This window comes from Pinus tabuliformis, chromosome 3_1, assembly GCF_031772625.1.
Source record: "Pinus tabuliformis cultivar Carrire ecotype Pingquan chromosome 3_1, CPIR1, whole genome shotgun sequence".
Classification (NCBI taxonomy): Eukaryota; Viridiplantae; Streptophyta; class Pinopsida; order Pinales; family Pinaceae; genus Pinus; species Pinus tabuliformis.
In genome coordinates this window covers 412,196,416-412,215,569 of record NC_142301.1, presented here as the reverse complement: position 1 = coordinate 412,215,569, position 19,154 = coordinate 412,196,416, and the positions used below count along the sequence as shown (strand labels likewise).

The 19,154-nt window shown below is 38.6% G+C and overlaps 2 pseudogenes; both read right to left on the bottom strand.

Annotated features, from left to right (window-relative positions):
• LOC149187485 (delta-aminolevulinic acid dehydratase, chloroplastic-like) overlaps positions 1 to 984 on the bottom strand; it is a 112,071-nt pseudogene extending 111,087 nt beyond the window's left edge.
• Positions 985 to 1,901: 917 nt separating this feature from the next.
• Positions 1,902 to 18,516, bottom strand: LOC149187484 (delta-aminolevulinic acid dehydratase, chloroplastic-like; annotated as a pseudogene).
• Positions 18,517 to 19,154: the final 638 nt, after the last annotated feature.

The following is a 19,154-nucleotide window of genomic DNA, read 5'->3' as shown; positions in this document are numbered from 1 at the left end:
ATCTAGAAGTCCACCAAGTCTATTATCTGCAAATATGTAGTTGCTACACTCTCAAAATTAACCCAAACACCTCCATCAAGGTATCACAGCTCTCCTCCTTAAGATACTTGGAAGAATTATATGGAAGAAGCCAATGCAACATGGCTAAAATATCTCGTGGGAGGTATACTTTCCCTCATTAAACATTTCCTTGTTCTTACATTCTTTGGAGCCTCCTACAATGTCTGGGCAAATCGTCTTCATCTTGTACATGCTAGGATAGTGGTTGAGGGCATATTTACTCTCAACCTCACCTCGTCTATTTCTAAATTTGACTCATATTGAGTCTTTGAACCTATCTTTGGGACAACAACTTCCTCTTAATTCTTCTCAATATTTGAAGGAGAATCACGTGAATTGGAAGAGCTCACATCCTTATCAAACTTCACATCTCTACTCACCATAGTCTCTGGACGTGTCAAAATATATATCTTGTATGCTATAAAATTATCACCATATATTAGATATTATATGTTACCGTAGCATCTCAAACCTCCAAAGAATGTTGACCAACTTTGAATTTCAAGGACCATAAAGGCACATGCCAACCTCCATCATCCCTCAAGTCATCATCACAGAGAAAAATCCTTTGGTACCACATCAAGAACTACTCAAGGTATCCTACAAAGGTAAACATATCTTCATAGACAACCAAGACAAGTGGACAAGGTCCATCAAAGCATAATATGAAATATGCATACATATCAACTCTTTCATCCTAAAATATCAAACTCAATGTAAAATGGAAACAACAACAGTAGCAACAGATTCATCATCAAATATGAGCATGAGAATCCTCTCATGTACCTCAAAAATCCTAGAAATTGAAGCAACAACCTCATCACAATCAACTCCCTTGATATTAGGGAATCTCAAAGCAAGATTAACATCATGGTCAACTCCATTTGTCTGAGAGAATCCAACAAACCTATCCCTAGTACTCATCACTACTTCCAACAACTACAAGATTGGAATCAGTGATCAATTCCACCACCATAGGAGTGGATGCAAAAGATAACAAATATCCTAACATCACACTACCTATCTATTGAAAATGTAGCGATTAAAGGTCTTCTATCTTTTGCCTTAGCCAGTGAAGACCTCGGACTGTCTTTCTCTAGCATGAGTGTGAGCTAATGTGTTAGACTTCAGTTAGGAAAATTAAGCATAAACCAAAGAGACCAACATTCATACATATATGGAATCCCAAACTAATTCGTCAATATCTCTTCTATATTACATAAAAGAAAATAAAAGGAAGAGCATCTAGAAGCCCTATTCCTATTTATTTTTTTTATTTCCCCCTGAACAAGATCAATCTAATGGAAAAAAAATAGTCGTTAGATGCTAGGGCTCTCTTTCGAGTTGACATGTAGGAAAAGGCTAATTATGACACTGTGTTAATGGCATTTAGAGATTCCTTTGAATGATACTAGAATAAACTATGTTTTGTACCATTTGAGTAGAATTTCAATGGATCAAATGAAATATTTTAGTGAGTTTTCTACAAGACAATATACAAACAAAATAAATATTTACTTGTTGAAAATTCCAAGCTTGATGGTAGTGACCATGGAAAGTAATTCTATTTATTTGATGCCTTTCATATTTAAATAAGAAAAATAGGGAAAAATAACTACGAAACCAACCAATTGCAATTCACTATGAACTCACTACATACTGCTAACAATAAAAATGTATGATGCATTTGTGTACATGCCTACAGGATAGAGATAGAGACCAGTCGTCCTAGTAATGTGGATATTCATTATCATGATTGTATATTATTCCAAGTTGAGACGAGTCCTGTACAAATATCTGAGTTGTAGAACCAATGAATAAGCGATCATCATGGATTGATATTATCTATTTGTTGTGAGATTCTTTGGTGCCGGATAAAATTCATCAACCTGACAATCAAACGTATCAAAAGATGGATTCAAGCCACTACGTATGTACCAGTTTCCACAAAAATTTGCTTCCAAAGAACTATGCTTTAATTTCTAGCAAAAGGATCAAGATTTTAAAGCTTAAGCAATTATTTTGAGCATCATATCAAACATATCTAAGTGGTTAATACTAGACTCTTGTCAAGCAATGACCTAAGAAATTAGTGTTGTCAGCTCTGTTAATGAAAATAAATAGTGCACTTAATGTTTGAATGTGTAATAACAACTTCCAAATTGCATATATATCAATTATAACTTATAATTCACTATGGATTGAAAGTGCATACACATCGCTCTACTTTTTGTGGCAGCACAAGGAACCATCTGTAATTTTTCCCATCCACACATCTTTTTCATAATCTTAGTGGACAAAATGCATGATGTTTTTCTATCCTCGTTAGTAAAAAAGATATTCCACTTTAGTCTCCCAAAAGTGAACAATGGAATAACTCTGAGGCGTTTCCAAATCCATGAGAGGGGTGAGAGCACAGATACTAGTAATTTCCAAAGTTTGTAGTATCCAATGCACTTGTTACTAGAAGAAAATTGGTTGTTGATCCTCAATGTTCTGTTAGTAGTCTCTTGCACATAGGCATTCCAACAAGATGTGTTTCACTTGTCTCTGGTTTGCCAGAAATATAGAAAACCCCATATGTCAACATAATATTATCCAAATAGGTCTTTGATGGCCTTGGATGGTTGCTGACCAACTATGGAAAGGGCCATAGCCAAACGCTATGAAGCCTGTGAATCCACTTGTACACGAGATTGAAGAGTTGAGAGAAATAAGAGTCAACTCAAACCCAAAGTAACTAACAAAATCACAACATAAAAGTGAAAAGGACGCCATAAATGATAAGAAATAAGGAACCGCTAAATAATCCCCCTAATGGTTTCCACAAATGCCTAGTTATATTGTATAAGTATTGTATAATTGACCAATGAGAAAGATAGGATTCTTATAGTAGTACTTTGCAGCACACTGGGTAGTCATTTTTGATGCCTTATTTGCTACTACTCCAAGGTAACTTAAGGTCTGTGAATTCTTTAACACACCTTTCAACATGCTTTCTCATCATCTGAGACCTTGCTACCCAGTGAGAGATTCTTATACCCAATTGCAATTTATTACATTACAATATATGTGGCTCTCGAATCAGACAGTTTTAAAATGTATCCAAGTGTTGTTGTATGTGCTATGACCCACTCTTTACCTTGATGAATGGTAGAGACAAGCAGGGTTGATTCCTCACATTGGGCTTGGTTCCTCACATTGGGCTTGGTTCCTCATAGTGATTGAAGACAAAGGATCATTCCCATAAGATTATGGTTAACAAAAATGAAAAAAGAATAACACCGCAAGTCGTTAATACCTTCTTATGTGTTCTCTCACAATGTTCATCCATTTTCAAACTATTGTCAATAATCTAAACTTGGAAATTAGCATAAATTCCTTTGACAAGAAGTGTAAACTTTGCGTAATACAACTTGTTGTGAAGCACAACAATTCTAGTCAAATTAATCAATCATTATATAGGTGCATCTATGTTACCTGGTATGTAGATATTGGTAATGATGAGTTGTCTTGGAGAAGCTTAATCACATCCAAATAGGGCATAGTTGGCCTGACCTATCCTTGAAAACATTAAACTCATTTGAATCTCACAATTTAGAACTTGAAAGTGAAAAAGAGTAACAAGACCATGTTTATTAAGGAAAAACACACAATAGAAGCATGCATACTATTAGAATATCAACTCCCTTGTCTTCACCAGTACTAGATTCAATAAGATCTTCTTATTGGCTTCTAGGGTTCATCTGATAACTAGTTATTGCAGATGAATTAGATGGAAGTATTCATTCAAAAGTAATCTTGAATTCTTACAACATACCAAATAAAACGTAGAAAATGGTAAGACATCATATGTTTTCTTGTCTCCAAATCATGGGTTAGAATGAAGAGATTTTTTGAAAGGTCCATAATGCACTTGCATATCTATTTAAAGACACAAGTTCATAACATTCATGGAACTGTGATCTCCATAAGTCTTTATTGAAACATCACATTCTACAATTAAGAGTAGGAAGTAAGTGTAAGAACAATAATGAGATGGTTTAATGAAAGGTCAAGAAGGTACTTTGTTGTATATGACATAATAGACACATCTTGAAAGCCTTCTCTATCTAATGCAACTCGAATGGCTTCAACACGCCCATCCATCATATCACTTGGACTTACAACATCAGCTCCTACCTGAGCCTGTCTCAACATACCATTTGCAAATCACTAGTGTTATGCAATCAAGGAATAAGAGTAAGTAAAATAAAATTCAACAAGAAGATTTGAACACAATGCACATTAAATGAAGTGAAAGAACATGAGGGAAGAATATTTACCTGGGTAATGACCTGCTTACATAGCTGATGGATTGTTTCATCATTCATAATCACCCCTAAACAAAACATGCAGATGTAGAAACAATGAAAGTTACATCCCAAGGGAAAAGTAATAAACATAGAAATGGAAAAAGCAGAAATTAAGTAATTATAAGGCTTACCATCTTCTCTAAAATTTCCATCATGCCCATCAGACAAGTATGTATCCAAAGCAACATTAGTGTATGTTAGCCTCCTATTGCAATAGGTTTCATATTTCATGATTGACTATTTTACATGCCAAATATGTCATCTTTTCATGCTGCAAGGTTTCATATTTCCAAGAAGTTCCATTTTCAAGAATCATACCATTTTTGAAGAGTTTTACAGATAAGGGAAAGCCAAACAGCTTAATCTTGGCTTCCCTAGGTTTAAATTGCTTGTTTTAGAAGATAGAGAATAAATATCTGTCCAAATAGATTAAGCTTGGAAGATCAGTAGCTAGGTAGAGAAATGAAGGAGCTCAACTGCTTAATCTGGGCCCTTGGAAGAGATAAGGGTTGACTTTAGATAGGAGGGCAGTTAAAAGAAAAGAAGACAATCAGGGTCTGCAAGTCCAAGTGCACCCATGGAAAAAGAAGAAAAAATGCTAGGTAAGTAGGCTGGGTAAGTAGTTTTGTGGTTGCAGAATCAAGCTATGTGATCCATTTCATGTTTTCAAGTGTTATATCTATTCAGATCACAATTATGAGGCCGTTTTTCATTTGGAGGAGCTCAAGTGAGGCATGTCTAACTCCCCCTTCTTCTTATTCCCCAAATCATTTACTAACCTCCCCAAAGAGGTCAAGATCTGCTTGCTATCTCTTAAAGTTTCATCATTTGTCATATCATTGGCCTAAGTAAAGGTTTTCTTTGCTTAGGAGTACTATTATTCACTTTATAAGTCATTTTTTCCTTTTAAGTGGCCTAAGATCTCTGAACTTAGTGCTTTCTTGTCATTTTCATATTAACTTCTAACATTATTATGTAAATCCCTATCTATTTCCCCTTCCCCTTATTAAAAAGCACTAAATAGCTCCCCTATGTACATATTCTCATCCCTTGGCACTATAGCCCTATAACATCAGTTTGGGAAATGATAGTCCATTTGGGGCTACTATTAACCCATCCGCGTCCTAACCCTGGAATTAACCTGACCTCTGGTTAAGTTAATAGCCTATACCTACCCCTCTACCCTTGTATTTTTCCCATTTTATCCCTCCCCTTTCGTTTTATATAATTGGTGTCTAAAGGCTTTGTTATACATTAGATTATTTTTCTATGTCCGCGCAGAAACCCACAATTCTGCGTTAACCAAAGTTCGAAAGCCCTCGTCGTACAAAAATTAATTTAATATTCGGGCGGGCCCCCGCACATAAACCTGCCGCCAGCTCCGCACTCCGTCAGCCCTCCAATCCGCCTCCCAGATCCAACAGCCCTGGGCGATTTTGGAGCCGCCCTGATGTCCAACACTTAGCCTCCGATAGGCTAGCGATTTCCCCACCGTACAGAAGACACGTGTCTCCACGCGATTGTATCAGAGCCCCTCTGACACATACCGCCCTCGTACAGAAGGCCGTCCGATGAAACCACAAACTGCCTTCTGTCTCTCTGCCCCTGACGTCAATGCCAAGTCAGCCGCTCACGTCACCTCTGCGTCAACCCCCCACTGCTACGTGTCACTGCCACAACATCTGTCTCCGTCCCTACCCCACCACCGTGTCCTGTGCCACGTCGTCAAACCAGTCAACTGCTACGTCACCCTGCCACGTCACCCTGCCGTACCAGGACCCACCGCTGACATCATCATCGAAATAGGCGGTAAGGGCGAAAATCACAGCAAAGGATGCCTGGAATAAGAAACTGAGGCAGTTTTTGATGCGCGATTATGAAAAATTGATCAAAATGGAGGGCTTCTCATGGTTCGACTACCTGCAAAACCTAAAAATTCACGGGAGGCAACAGGATTTCTTCATGTATGTTCATATTCGATCGGGCAACGCGATAGCATTCTAGAGGCCACGAAAAGCATTTGCAGCAGCTATTTTTTCCTTGAAAGGGCAGAAAAGGGGCGATTTGGCAGTTTCAAGCACATCAAGGGAGAAAAAGTGGCCCAATTCAACTGTAAAAGAGTATCAAAGGAAAGATAAAGCCTAGATTAAATTAAAGAGTATCAGTGAAGTGGCAAAGAGTATCAGAATGGCAATATCAAAGCTGGTGAACATTAAAGGCCCCCAAGCAAAGTCAAAGAAAGTGGTGAAGCCATTTAAGGCTCTCAGATCATAGTTAATGCACATCAAAGCCACTCAAGAGCAGAGGATCAAAGCCCAAAGCACAGTTATGGCTAAATGAACAACACAGAGCCATAAGGACACCATATTAACTCATTTTAATGCAGCTACCTCCAGCGCAGCTCAAATAAATATCTTCTTGCATTAATTTCAGGACAAGATTAGGTTAAAGAACTCATTTCCCTCATATCTGATTAGATCTGATGTAATAGATATTTTTGGATATTTTCTCTATAAAAACCACCCTAATTCATTGTTTAAAGGGTTGGTTGGTTGATAATCCTCATTCGAGACTTGCACTGTATATTTTGAGAGCTCTATAATCAAAGACTGCTGGAATGCTTTGGATGAAGAACTGACTGTTGTGTTATTCAATGGCCAAAGAGTGACTATGGAATTCCTGTGCTACTACATGGCTCAATAAGTGTTTTCCTACCTCTATTTACAGTTTACATATGTTTATGCACCATTGTGTTACCATCTAAATAGCAAGAAAGAAGAATAGCTTAGGTTTTGCTTAACTGCACCCTATGCTCAGTTCTTGTTATTTCTATATGTTTTCTACAGAAATGGTTATGAATATGCATACTTAAATGAATCATGTTTACCCTATTTCTTTCACATATGACTGCTATTTAGGAATTCTTGACTACTCCTAGACAAACTTTCATTCACCTTCCCTCTCTGTTAGCTAATGAAAGATTCTTAGTTGCCTTTCATCTCTAACCTTCATTCCATCTTTATTCCAGCCTGATATTGTTCTATGTGTAGCTATCATGCTCTGTATTCATCTTGTGACCAAGAAAACGCAACAGCAAGCCCTAATCCATCACTCCATGCCCAATGGTTTGAACTTCTCACACTAAGCATCCCAACTCTACTTGAAAAAACATCATCCTTCCCACCAAAATCAAAACAAAACCCATGTACACCATAACTAGCCTAAAATCAACCCAAAACAAAGTTAAATCATAAAGAGAGCTCCCTCTCTGACTGCAGGTAGGCTAGGACCTGCAGACCAAAGATTGGTTTGTGGTTACCTCGGCCGTATCCCTTAAGGAGCCAAGGGACAACCTGAGTGATAACATCATTGGTGACTCCGCTGGGGACTTATTCAGAAAATTCCAAAAAACAGGTTAGAAGCTAGCTCCCAAGAAGAAAACACATAATACTAGGTCAAATCCACACCCAAATCCACCAGCTGTTTTTGAAAATCCCAATTTAATCTCTAGAAACCTTAGCAAACAAAAACAAGAAGATGTTGTTGATTCTAGTCCTGAAACAGTTCAGCCAAGCTACTTTCCAACCCTTGTTAAAGTTTTGTTTCGTTCAACCCCTACTTCCCCTTATTCATCATCCACCTCTCCAAGCACCTTTTCCACACCTCCATTCACTACACATAATACCACTACCACCACTGTTATTACAGCTCTTCCAGCTGTTCTAGTTGTTCCACTTATCCCTGTAAATATGGCTAACAGATATGCACCGTTACAGTTACCTGCAAATCCAGGGGCTATGCCTCAGGATTATCAAACCAAAATCACATATTTTGAAGGTACTGGTTCTGGCACAACCCTGCAACATACCAAGAAAATGCAGGACTATTTTGAGAGTTATGAAATAGATGATGATAGTGTAAGAATGAAGATTTTTGTCCAAAGTTTAACAGGAGATGTTAGGCCCTGGTTTAGAGCTCTTCCTGCAAATTCCATAGCTCACCCAGAGGCCCTTTACCAAACATTTATTAACAGATGGGAGCAGAAGAAGGACCCTCTGCACATATTATCCGAGTATGACACTATCAAAAGAGGCCCTCAAGAAGCTGCCTTAGACTATTGTGCCAGGTTTAACAATGTTTACAACGCTATTCCACAAAACCTTAGAGCTCCACCTGATCTTGCATTAAACAAATTCCCTGATGGATTTGATTCAGACATGGCTTATCAGTTAAGGGAAAGAGCCCCTCAAACCTTAGCAGACATGCAGAATGTAGCTGTTAGTGTGGAGGCAAATTTGATTGCCAAGCGAAATAGAGAAAGAGTTGAGAGAAGAACCACTTTTAATGATGAACCTTCAGCCTTTGAGCAAAAATTGGACACAATCATCAAAGGTATGGACAGATTTGAAAATAGAATGGGAACTATTGAAAGAAAAGCCTCATGGGAAGGACAGTAAAACAATCCTATCAGAAATCCAAACTTTAGAAAAAATTGGAACCCAAACATTGGAAGGGCAAGTCCTGACCATGATATAAGACCTCCTTTTCATGAAAACTATGCTAAAGCATCCACATCTAGTGAGCAGACAGAGGACACTCACATAAACTTGATGGGTTTGAAAAGTGAACAACAAGTATTTCTAACCCAAGAAGACCAAGATGACCATGATATAAATCAATTTCAGACCAAGTCTGGAGAGTCATTTGACTTCAAACAAGGTCGTGATTCAACTGTCTACGAAGTCCATAAACAATACAAATTGAGAACAAGAACCATTGATATGTCTGATCCCATCAAGCCAAAGGATGCCAAGCATCCTAAGAAAGTAAAGGACAAGGCTGCTATCACAGAACCTGCTGATAAAACAGACCCAAAATTAAAAGAAGTGACCATAGAGGATGTATCTGACATGTAGCCCTATAATAACCAGCCTTTTGTATCCTCTCCCTCAAAAGACAATGCAAATAGCACTCCTCAAAGCCTTCCCAAAATAGAACAATCTCAAGAAATCACTAATAACCAAGAGAAGATAACTAAAGATACAATTCAAAAGGGAAAATCTGCCAGTCACAATACTAAAACACAGTCAGAAAAACCTTTTGATTTAGAAGTAGAAATTGGTAAATTAATGATATTTATTCCTCTCTCTGAGCTTGCCAAACATGATGTGTACAGACAGCAAATCAAAAGATCACTACAAATTCTAGAGAACAGGGATGATGTTAATGTCTTAGATAATCAACCTGAATGACTTTTTGGTCCTGAAGTCAATGGTAAATCAGGACATGGAGCTGTTCTACCCTTTTATGTCAGTTTGCACATTCACGATAAAGTGTTGCACAATGCTATGTTTGATTCAGGTGCTTCACACAATCTAACACCCAAAGCTGTAATGGAGAAGCTAAACCTTGATGTCACTAGACCCTACAAAGACTTATTCTCATTTGATTCTAGTTAGGTCAAGTGTTTAGGCTTAATCAAAGACCTTTGTGTGTCTTTAGTCCAATTTCCCAACAAAACGATCCTAATGGACGTGGTGGTTGCTGACATTCCACCAAAGTATGGCATGCTCTTATCAAGATCTTGGGGAGCAAAGCTCCAAGGATCTCTCCAACTAGACCTCTCCTATGCCATTATTTCAGTCTTTGGGCAACCAAAGAGACTGTATAGAGAAACAATGATGAAGTATGTGGTAAGTAGTGAGGAAAAACCCCAAAACTTTCCCATTTACTCAATCCATTCTGATATGGATTCCTTTATATTGTTCAATGATGATAGCTTCCCTCCCACTGATGAGAAGCCTTTGCATTTAGAACAAGAAACATGCACCAATCAAGAGTCGGTTGCCCATACCTGTGAAACTGTTAAAACAATTAGTGCAACCACCATACAAGAAGAACCACATGAAGTACAAAACCTAGGTCCGCCCAATCCTAAAATGACTGAAACTCTTAATACTAACCACAAGCAAGAAATCACATGGTATTTAGAGTTTGATGGTTTTGTTAATAAGCTACGAGCAGGGGCAGGAATATGGATTCACAATACACATAACAACCATGCAGAGGGTCATGCTTACAGACTAAACTTCAAATGCACCAACAACATGGCAGAGTATGAGGCTCTCTTTTTAGGCCTTAAACTGCTCAAAGCTCTAGGATCTGCAAAAGTGTCCATTCTAGGTGACTCCAATTTGATCATTCAACAGATGAAAGGTAACTTTGTCACTAATGACAATAGGCTAAGAGCTTATAGGTCTACTACCATAGAAATACTCAATTCTTTCACTGAATCCAAGCTTACAAAGATTTCTAGAAGCCATAACATACATGCTCATAGTCTAGCTACTTTTGCTAGCACTTGCAAGCTGCCCTTTGAGCCCAATTACCACTTTACTGCTGAGATAAAGCACAAGCCTACTGTCCCTAACAATATCAAAGATTGGTAAGTGTTTGAGGATGATGCTCAAATCAACAATTTTCTTACCTTACAACAAGAATTCTCAAGCTCAAGCATTGATGAAGATGCCATGGATGACTCACAACAGTAAATGAGCCAAAATGAGCAAACTATAACAGCTGAAGCAGCAAATCAAAAGCTGCACCCTACCATTTTTGATGAGAAAAACATGCAAGAGTTGAAGCAAATGCATTTAGATGAAATAGCTGAAGCAGAGGCCGAAGTGATTGATTTAAAAGACAATTTTCTACTTATATATCATTTTTGGGATTCACTTGCTGGTCTCACTCCATTAGAAGACATATTTGATTCAAACGATGTCCCCAAAAAGCCAAAAATGCAGCCCTTAAACGCTGCTATGGAAGACTGTAATATTGGGACAGTAGAGAAGCCCAAAATGATTAAATTGTCCAAGTCTTTGCCTCCTGATCAAAAACCAAAATATGTTGATTTTTTTAAAGAGTTTCAAGATGTATTTGCCTGGAGTTATGAGGACCTTAAGTCCTATGACACCTCCGTTATTCAACATACCATTCCCTCAAAACCAACTCAAAAGCCCTTCAAACAGAAACTAAGGAGAATCAATCATGTGCTTCTCCCTTTGATTGAGAAAGAAGTGAAAAGAATGTTTGAGGCCGGTATCATAGCACCCCTTAGATTTTCAGAATGGGTATCCAATCTTCTTCCCACAAGGAAGAAAATAGGGGAGATTAGATTATGTGTGGACTTAAGAAATCTGAACCAAGTCTCCCTTAAAGATCACTACCCAATGCCAAAAATGGACCACATCCTACAAAGAGTAGTGGGGTCTTCAAGAATTTCTTTGCTAGATGGCTTTTCAGGTTTTAATCAAATACTTGTCCACCCGGATGACCAAGACAAGACAACCTTTACAACACCGTGGGGAACATTTAAGTATGTGAAGATGCCTTTCGGACTAAAGAATGCAGGTGCTACCTTTCAAAGGGCCATGGACATTGCATTTGCCAAGGAAATCCATGATTTCCTAGTGGTTTGCCTTGATGACCTAACCCCTTTCTCCAAATATGATCAAGAGCACCTAAAACATTTGAGACAAGTGTTTCTAACATGTAGGAAATATGGCATTTCCTTGAACCCCAAGAAGTCTTTGTTTGGCCTTGAAGAAGGCAAGTTACTAGGCCATATCATTTCAAAAGATGGGATTAGAATTGATCCTGAAAGAATGCAAGCCATCCTTCAAATCCCTTATCCAAGAAACATAAAATAGTTGCAAGCATTCCTAGGAAAGATAAATTTCCTAAGGAGATTTATACCAAATCTAGCCGAGCTGATACGAATGCTAAATAAAATGTTAAAGAAGGATTCCAAGGTAAAATGGACTTTAGAGGCTAAGCAAGCCTTTGAGGGCATAAAATCTGCCTTAACTCAAGCCCGAGTCCTCACAAGTCCTCAATTTGATAAAGATTTCATCAATTTTTCATTTGCATCTGAACACACCATTGTTGTTGTGCTTTTGCAGAAAGATGATCAAGGAAATGAAAAGCCAATTACTTTTTGTAGCCGAGCCCTTAGAGATGGACCCTTGAAGTACCAAATCATGGAGAAGCAAGCATATGCCCTTGTTAAAGCAATCAAAGATTTCAGAATTTACATTTTATATTCACATGTGATTTCTTATGTGCCAAATGCTGTTGTAAAAGACATATTAACTCAGGAGGGCATAGAAGGCAAAAGAGGCAAATGGATTGCCAATATCCTTGAGTATGACATTGAGATAAAACCCACCAAGCTGATAAAGGGACAAGGTTTAGCCAAACTGATGTCCAAAACCAATTTTCAAGCCTTAGACATTAATCAACTGGACAATGAACAGGAGCTGGCGACTCCACAGATCAGTCAAGCTTTTTTGCAATCCCCATGGTATGTTGATATATGTTTTATATTGTTAAACCTGTGTGCTCCTCCAGGGTTGTCCAGAACCAAAAAGAGATTTTTAAATATGAAAGCATCAAAGTTTTGTGTCTTAGATAGTGCCCTATTTTGGAAAAATCATGAAGGAATATTGCTGAATTGTCTAACTATGAATGAAACTGACAGTGTCATGAAAAAATTTCATGTAGGGGACTATGGAGGGCACTTATATTGGAAGTCCACTACTGATAAGATACTAAGGGCTGGTTTCTATTGGCCCTATTTGTTTTCTGATGTGAGAAAATTTGTTGTTTCATGCCACAAATGCCAAATCTTTGAAGGCAAAAGAAAGCTTCTGCCCTTGCCCCTTAAGCCCATTTCAACCGAGAAGCCTTTTCAACAATGGGGTCTTAACTTCAATGGAGGAATCCATCCATCCTCTTCTGGCCAACATAAGTGGATTCTAACAGCCACAGATTACTTTGCCAAGTGGATTGAAGCCATCCCATGTAGGCAAGCCAATGACTCCACCATCATCCAATTCCTTGAAACCAACATTTTGTCCAGATTTGGCTGTCCTGAGAAGATCATTACAGATAACGTTGCTGCCTTCAAATCCAAGAAAATGATCAGTTTTTGCCACAAATTCCACATTACCTTAGGTCACTCCACAGCCTATTACCCTCAAGGTAATGGCTTGGCCGAATCATCCAACAAGAGTCTGATTAACATCATTAAGAAATTCTTGGAGGAGAACAAGAAGAACTGGCAGAAAAAGCTTGTAAATGCCCTATGGGCAGATAGATTGTCAACCAAGAGATCCATTGGGATGAGCCCATATGAGCTAGTCTATGGCATGGAGGCCAAGTTCCCCTCTTCTTTTGGAATCCCTGTTATCAAATTGCTGCAAGAGAATTAGGCAGAACCAAATGATATCCAAAGAAGAATAAACCAAACCATCCACTTGCAGCAAACAAGAGAGAAAGTGTACGACAGAGCTCAGATTTTACAAGAGAAGCTCAAGAAAATGTTTGACAAAAGAACCAAGGCTGAAGATTTCTACATAGGCAACAAAGTCTTAAGATGGGATTCAAGAAGAGAGGACAAAGGAAAGCATGGCAAGTTTGATTTCCTGTGGAAAGGCCCCTTTATTATTTCTGTTGTTCAAGGCAACAACACATATTTTCTGAAGAGTTTGGATGGCAGCACAGCTGAAGAAGGCCCTGTCAATGGCCGAATGCTAAAGCACTATCATGATCCCTTTTGTTAAATGCAACACAGCTCTGTATACTATCTGTACATTAATATTTGTATTTTCAACACTTTTTCTTATAGCAGGCAAATAAGAGGGAACTACGCAGCAAATTTTGAAGGAAAGATCAAAGAAAGCTCTATTTCAGATCTCTGTTTTTGAAATAATCCCAAAGAAGTGCTCAAGCAGATTTCAATATGTTTACAAGCACCCAAAAGGCAAGAAGCAGGGCTGCAATTTTTCTGCAATTTAGCTCAAAAGGATATTGCATATCAGCTTATAAGAATTCAGTCAAAGGCATTGACAAGAAGGAGAATTTCAGTTTACAGCACCAAGTGACGATCAAGGCATTCTGACCTGCTGTTCTTGGCTTTTCATCCTGAAAAACCATCCCCAAGTGGAGCCATTGTTAGCCTCCTATTGCAATAGGTTTCATATTTCATGATTGACTGTTTTACATGCCAAATATGTCATCTTTTCATGCTGCAAGGTTCCATATTTCCAAGAAGTTCCATTTTGAAGAATCATACCATTTTTGAAGAGTTTTACAGATAAGGGAAAGCCAAACAGATTAATCTTGGCTTCCCTAGGTTTAAATTGCTTGTTTTAGAAGATAGAGAATGAATATCTGTCCAAACAGCTTAAGCTTGGCAGATCAGTAGCTAGGTAGAGAAATGAAGGAGCCCAACTGCTTAATCTGGGCCCTTGGAAGAGATAAGGGTTGACTTTAGATAGGAGAGCAGTTAAAAGAAAAGAAGACAATCAGGGTTTGCAAGTCCAAGTGCACCCATGTAAAAAGAAGAAAAAATGCTAGGTAAGTAGGCTGGGTAAGTAGTTTTGTGGTTGCAGAATCAAGATATGTGATCCATTTCATGTTTTCAAGTGTTATATATTTAGATCACAATTATGAGGCAGTTTTTCATTTTGAGGAGCCCAAGTGAGGCATGTCTAACTCCCCCTTCTTCTTATTCCCCAAATCATTCACTAACCTCCCCAAAGAGGTCAAGATCTGCTTGCTATCTCTTAAAGTTTCATCATTTGTCATATCATTGGCCTAAGTAAAGGTTTGCTTTGCTTAGGAGTACTCTTATTCAATCTATAAGTCATTTTTTCCTTTTAAGTGGCCCAAGATCTCTGAAATTAGCGCTTTCTTGTCATTTTCATATTAACTTCTAACATTATTATGTAAATCCCTATCTATTTCCCCTTCCCCTTACTAAAAAGCACTAAATAGCTCCCCTATGTACATATTCCCATCCCCTGGCACTATAGCCCAATAACATCAGTTTGGGAAATGATAGTCCATCTGGGGCTACTATTAACCCATCCATGTCCTAACCCTGGAATTAACCTGACCTCTGGTTAAGTTAATAGCCTATACCTACCCCTCTACCCTTGTATTTTTCCCATTTTATCCCTCCCCTTTCGTTTTATATAATTGGTGTCTAAAGGCTTTGTTAGACATTAGATTATTTTTCTATGTCCACGCAGAAACCCACAATTTTGCGTTAACCAAAGTTCGAAAGCCCCCGTCACGCAAAATTTAATTTAATATTCGGGCGGGCCCCCGCACATAAACCTGCCACCAGCTTTACGCTCCGTCAGCCCTCCGATCCGCCCTCCCAGATCCAATGGCCCTCGGCGATTTCAAAGCCGCCCTGACGTCCGACACTTAGCCTCTGATAGGCTAGCGGTTTCCCCACCATACAAAAGACGCGTGTCTCCACGCGATTGTATCGGATCCCCTCTGACACATACCGCCCTCGTACATAAGGCGGTCTGATGAAACCACAAACCGCCTTCTGTCTCTCCTCCCCTGACGTCAGCACCAAGTCAGCGTTCACGTCACCTCTGCGTCAACCCCCCACTGCTATGTGTCACTGCCACAACATCTGTCTCCGTCCCTACCCCGCCACCGTGTCCTATGCCACGTCGTCAAACCAGTCAACTGCTACGTCACCCTATCGTACTGCCACGTCACCTTGCCACATCACCTTGTCGTACCAGGACCCACCGCTGACGTCATGCTGACATCATCACTGAAAAAGGCGCGAAGGGCAAAAATCACAGCAAAGGATGCCCGAAATGAGAAACTGAGGCAGTTTTTGATGCGCGATTAGCGCACATCGCTAAGAAAAATTGATCAAAATGGAGGGCTTTTCATGGCTCGGCTACCTGCAAAACCCAAAAATTCACGGGAGGCAACAGGATTTCTTCATGTATGTTCATATTCAATCGGCCAGCGCCGATAGCATTCTAGAGGCCACGAAAAGCATTTGCAACAGCTATTTTTGCCTTGAAAGGGCAGAAAAGGGGCGATTTGACAGTTTCAAGCACATCAAGGGAGAGAAAGTGGCCCGATTCAACTGTAAAAGAGTATCAGAGGAAAGATAAAGCCCAGATTAAATTAAAGAGTATTAGTGAAGCGGCAAAGAGTATCATATCGGCAATATCAAAGCAGGTGAACATTAAAGGCCCCCAAGCAAAGTCAAAGAAAGCGGTGAAACCATTTAAGGCTCTTAGATCACAGTTAATGCAGATCAAAGCCCAAAGCACAGTTATGGCTAAATGAACAGCACAGAGCCATAAGGACACCATATTAACTCATTTTGATGTAGCTGCCTCCAGCGCAGCTCAAATAAATATCTTCTTGCATTAATTTCAGGACAAGATTAGGTTAAAGAACTCATTTCCCTCAGATCTGTTTAGCTCTGCTGTAATAGATATTTGTGGATATTTTCTGTATATAAACCACCCTAATTCGTTGTTTAAAGGGTTGGTTGGTTGATACTCATTCGAGACTTGCGCTGTATATTTTGAGAGCTCTATAATCAAAGACTGCTGGAATGCTTTGGATGAAGAACTCACTGTTGTGTTATTTAATGGCCAAAGAGTGACTGTGGAATTCCTATGCTACTACATGGCTCAATAAGTGTTTTCCTGCCTCTGTTTACAGTTTACATATGTTTATGCACCATTGTGTTACCATCTAAATAGCAAGAAAGAAGAATAGCTTAGGTTTTCCTTGACTGCACCCTATGCTCAGTTCTTGTTATTTCTATATGTTTTCTGCAGAAATGGTTATGAATATGCATACTTAACTGATCATGTTTACCCTATTTCTTTCACATATGACTGTTATTTAGGAATTCTTGACTGCTCCTAGACAAACTTTCATTCACCTTCCCTCTCTGTTAGCTAATGAAAGATTCTTAGTTGCCTTTCATCTCTGACCTTCATTCCATCTTTATTCCAGCCTAATATTGTTCTATGTGTAGCTATGTATTCCTCTTGTGACCAAGAAAACGCAACAGCAAGCCCTAATCCATGACTCGATGCCCAATGGTTCGAACTTCTCACATTACGCATCCCAACTCTACTTGAAAAAACATCACCCTTCCCACCAAAATCAAAACAAAACCCATGTACACCATAACTAGCCTAAAATCAACCCAAAACAAAGTTAAATCATAAAGAGAGAGCCCTCTATGACTGCAGGTAGGCTAGGAACTGCAGCCCAAAGATTGCTTTGTGGTTACCTCGGCCGTATCCCTTAAGGAGCCAAGGGACAACCTGAGTGATAACAGTGTAGATCACCTAGAAATAAAGAAGCATAAATTCTTTGTGCCCTACATATTTTACACCATGTCATGTTTTGAAGAAGAATTAAAGGGTGATGGTAAACACATCAAGATCCAAAGCTTACCAAATATGGATACTTGTCCTTGAGAAGTATTATGGCTCTAGGTACAAGCCCATTTTCATTGTAGGCTTCATCTCCTGTCAGTGGCTGATTAAAACAGTGTTCTCGTTCAGACATTGCTAACTAGAAAAAAGAAAATAAAAGACCATGCACAACAAAGCACTAAACATTCAAGCCTTTAGAGCATTAGAAATTTTATGGAAAAGAACCACACTATTAATGCCAACATTGTGAGCCTTATATGCCTGCATAATACCAACGAAGTAGACCTTGGATTCAACAATGTCAAAAAGGTGAAACTGAATGGGAAAAAATTTTGTGAACAAAATAACTTGAATATTCTAACAAAGTGACCAGCTAATCATGCATGAATATGAAAGCATGACCATTTAATAGAAAATATCCATTAGAAATTAACATTCTCAGAATGTAGTCTTGCAGAATCTCTTCAATCAATCCATTCTACCAACCAAGCCTGAAACAACTTGAATTTTCTCCTATTGGGAATTGAAAAAGAACAACAAATATGATTTAGAAAAAGGATATTTTGTGTGCTTGTTAGATAAATAAGAATCAAATTAAAAATCTACATGGGGATTACCTCAAATATTTATTATATCAAAGATACTATAGCAGCAAATTGTTTTGTATCAAAAATACAAAAGCAACAAATTGTTCACTAACCTTCATGAATGAAAAGGGGAAGGATAAAATTTCTAGGAGATATAGTTGTTTCCTGGAAGGCAGCTCTCAAAATAGCTGATTTGTGGTTGTGGCAAGGATGTTTCAACATTGGTTGCCAAGAAAATAAAAACATATATATGTTACTTTAACTTGACATTCCATTCTTGGTGTTTACTGGCACTGTAAAATATTACATTTCTGTTATCGGGAAATCTAGTGTCGACTCGGATCTGCTAGTCCCACTAAGACTAGTAGCTATCTTAGAAACAAACAAAATAAAACCACTTTCGTTTTCCTTTATGAGAAGTAGATAAGAAGGGAATGAAGGACACCAACCTCAGTCATGCGCTTGGTTCCTTGCTTGGTTCCTCTCCCTTCTGACAGATCTTTTCCACTTCTCCTTCATCTACCCAGCTTCAAAGAGCACCTGTGGAATGAAAGCAACATAATATTATCGAAGAACAGAGATCTACAATCATAAACAATATAGGACTAGATATATATTGACCACACAAATGCATATATCATTAAACATACAGAAATGTGGAGGAAAACTTGAATAGCTTTATTAATATCAAGAATAGCAAAGAGGATTACAACCAATTGTTCTGACCCAATGTCACCCTCCAGCATGAAAGCCCTTCTTTCACCTCATGAAAAGCTTAGGTCACTCAACACTATGATATTCCAACAAGAAACCAACAGCACCTCCTTACAAGATACAAAATTCCAGCCTCTGGATCTCTG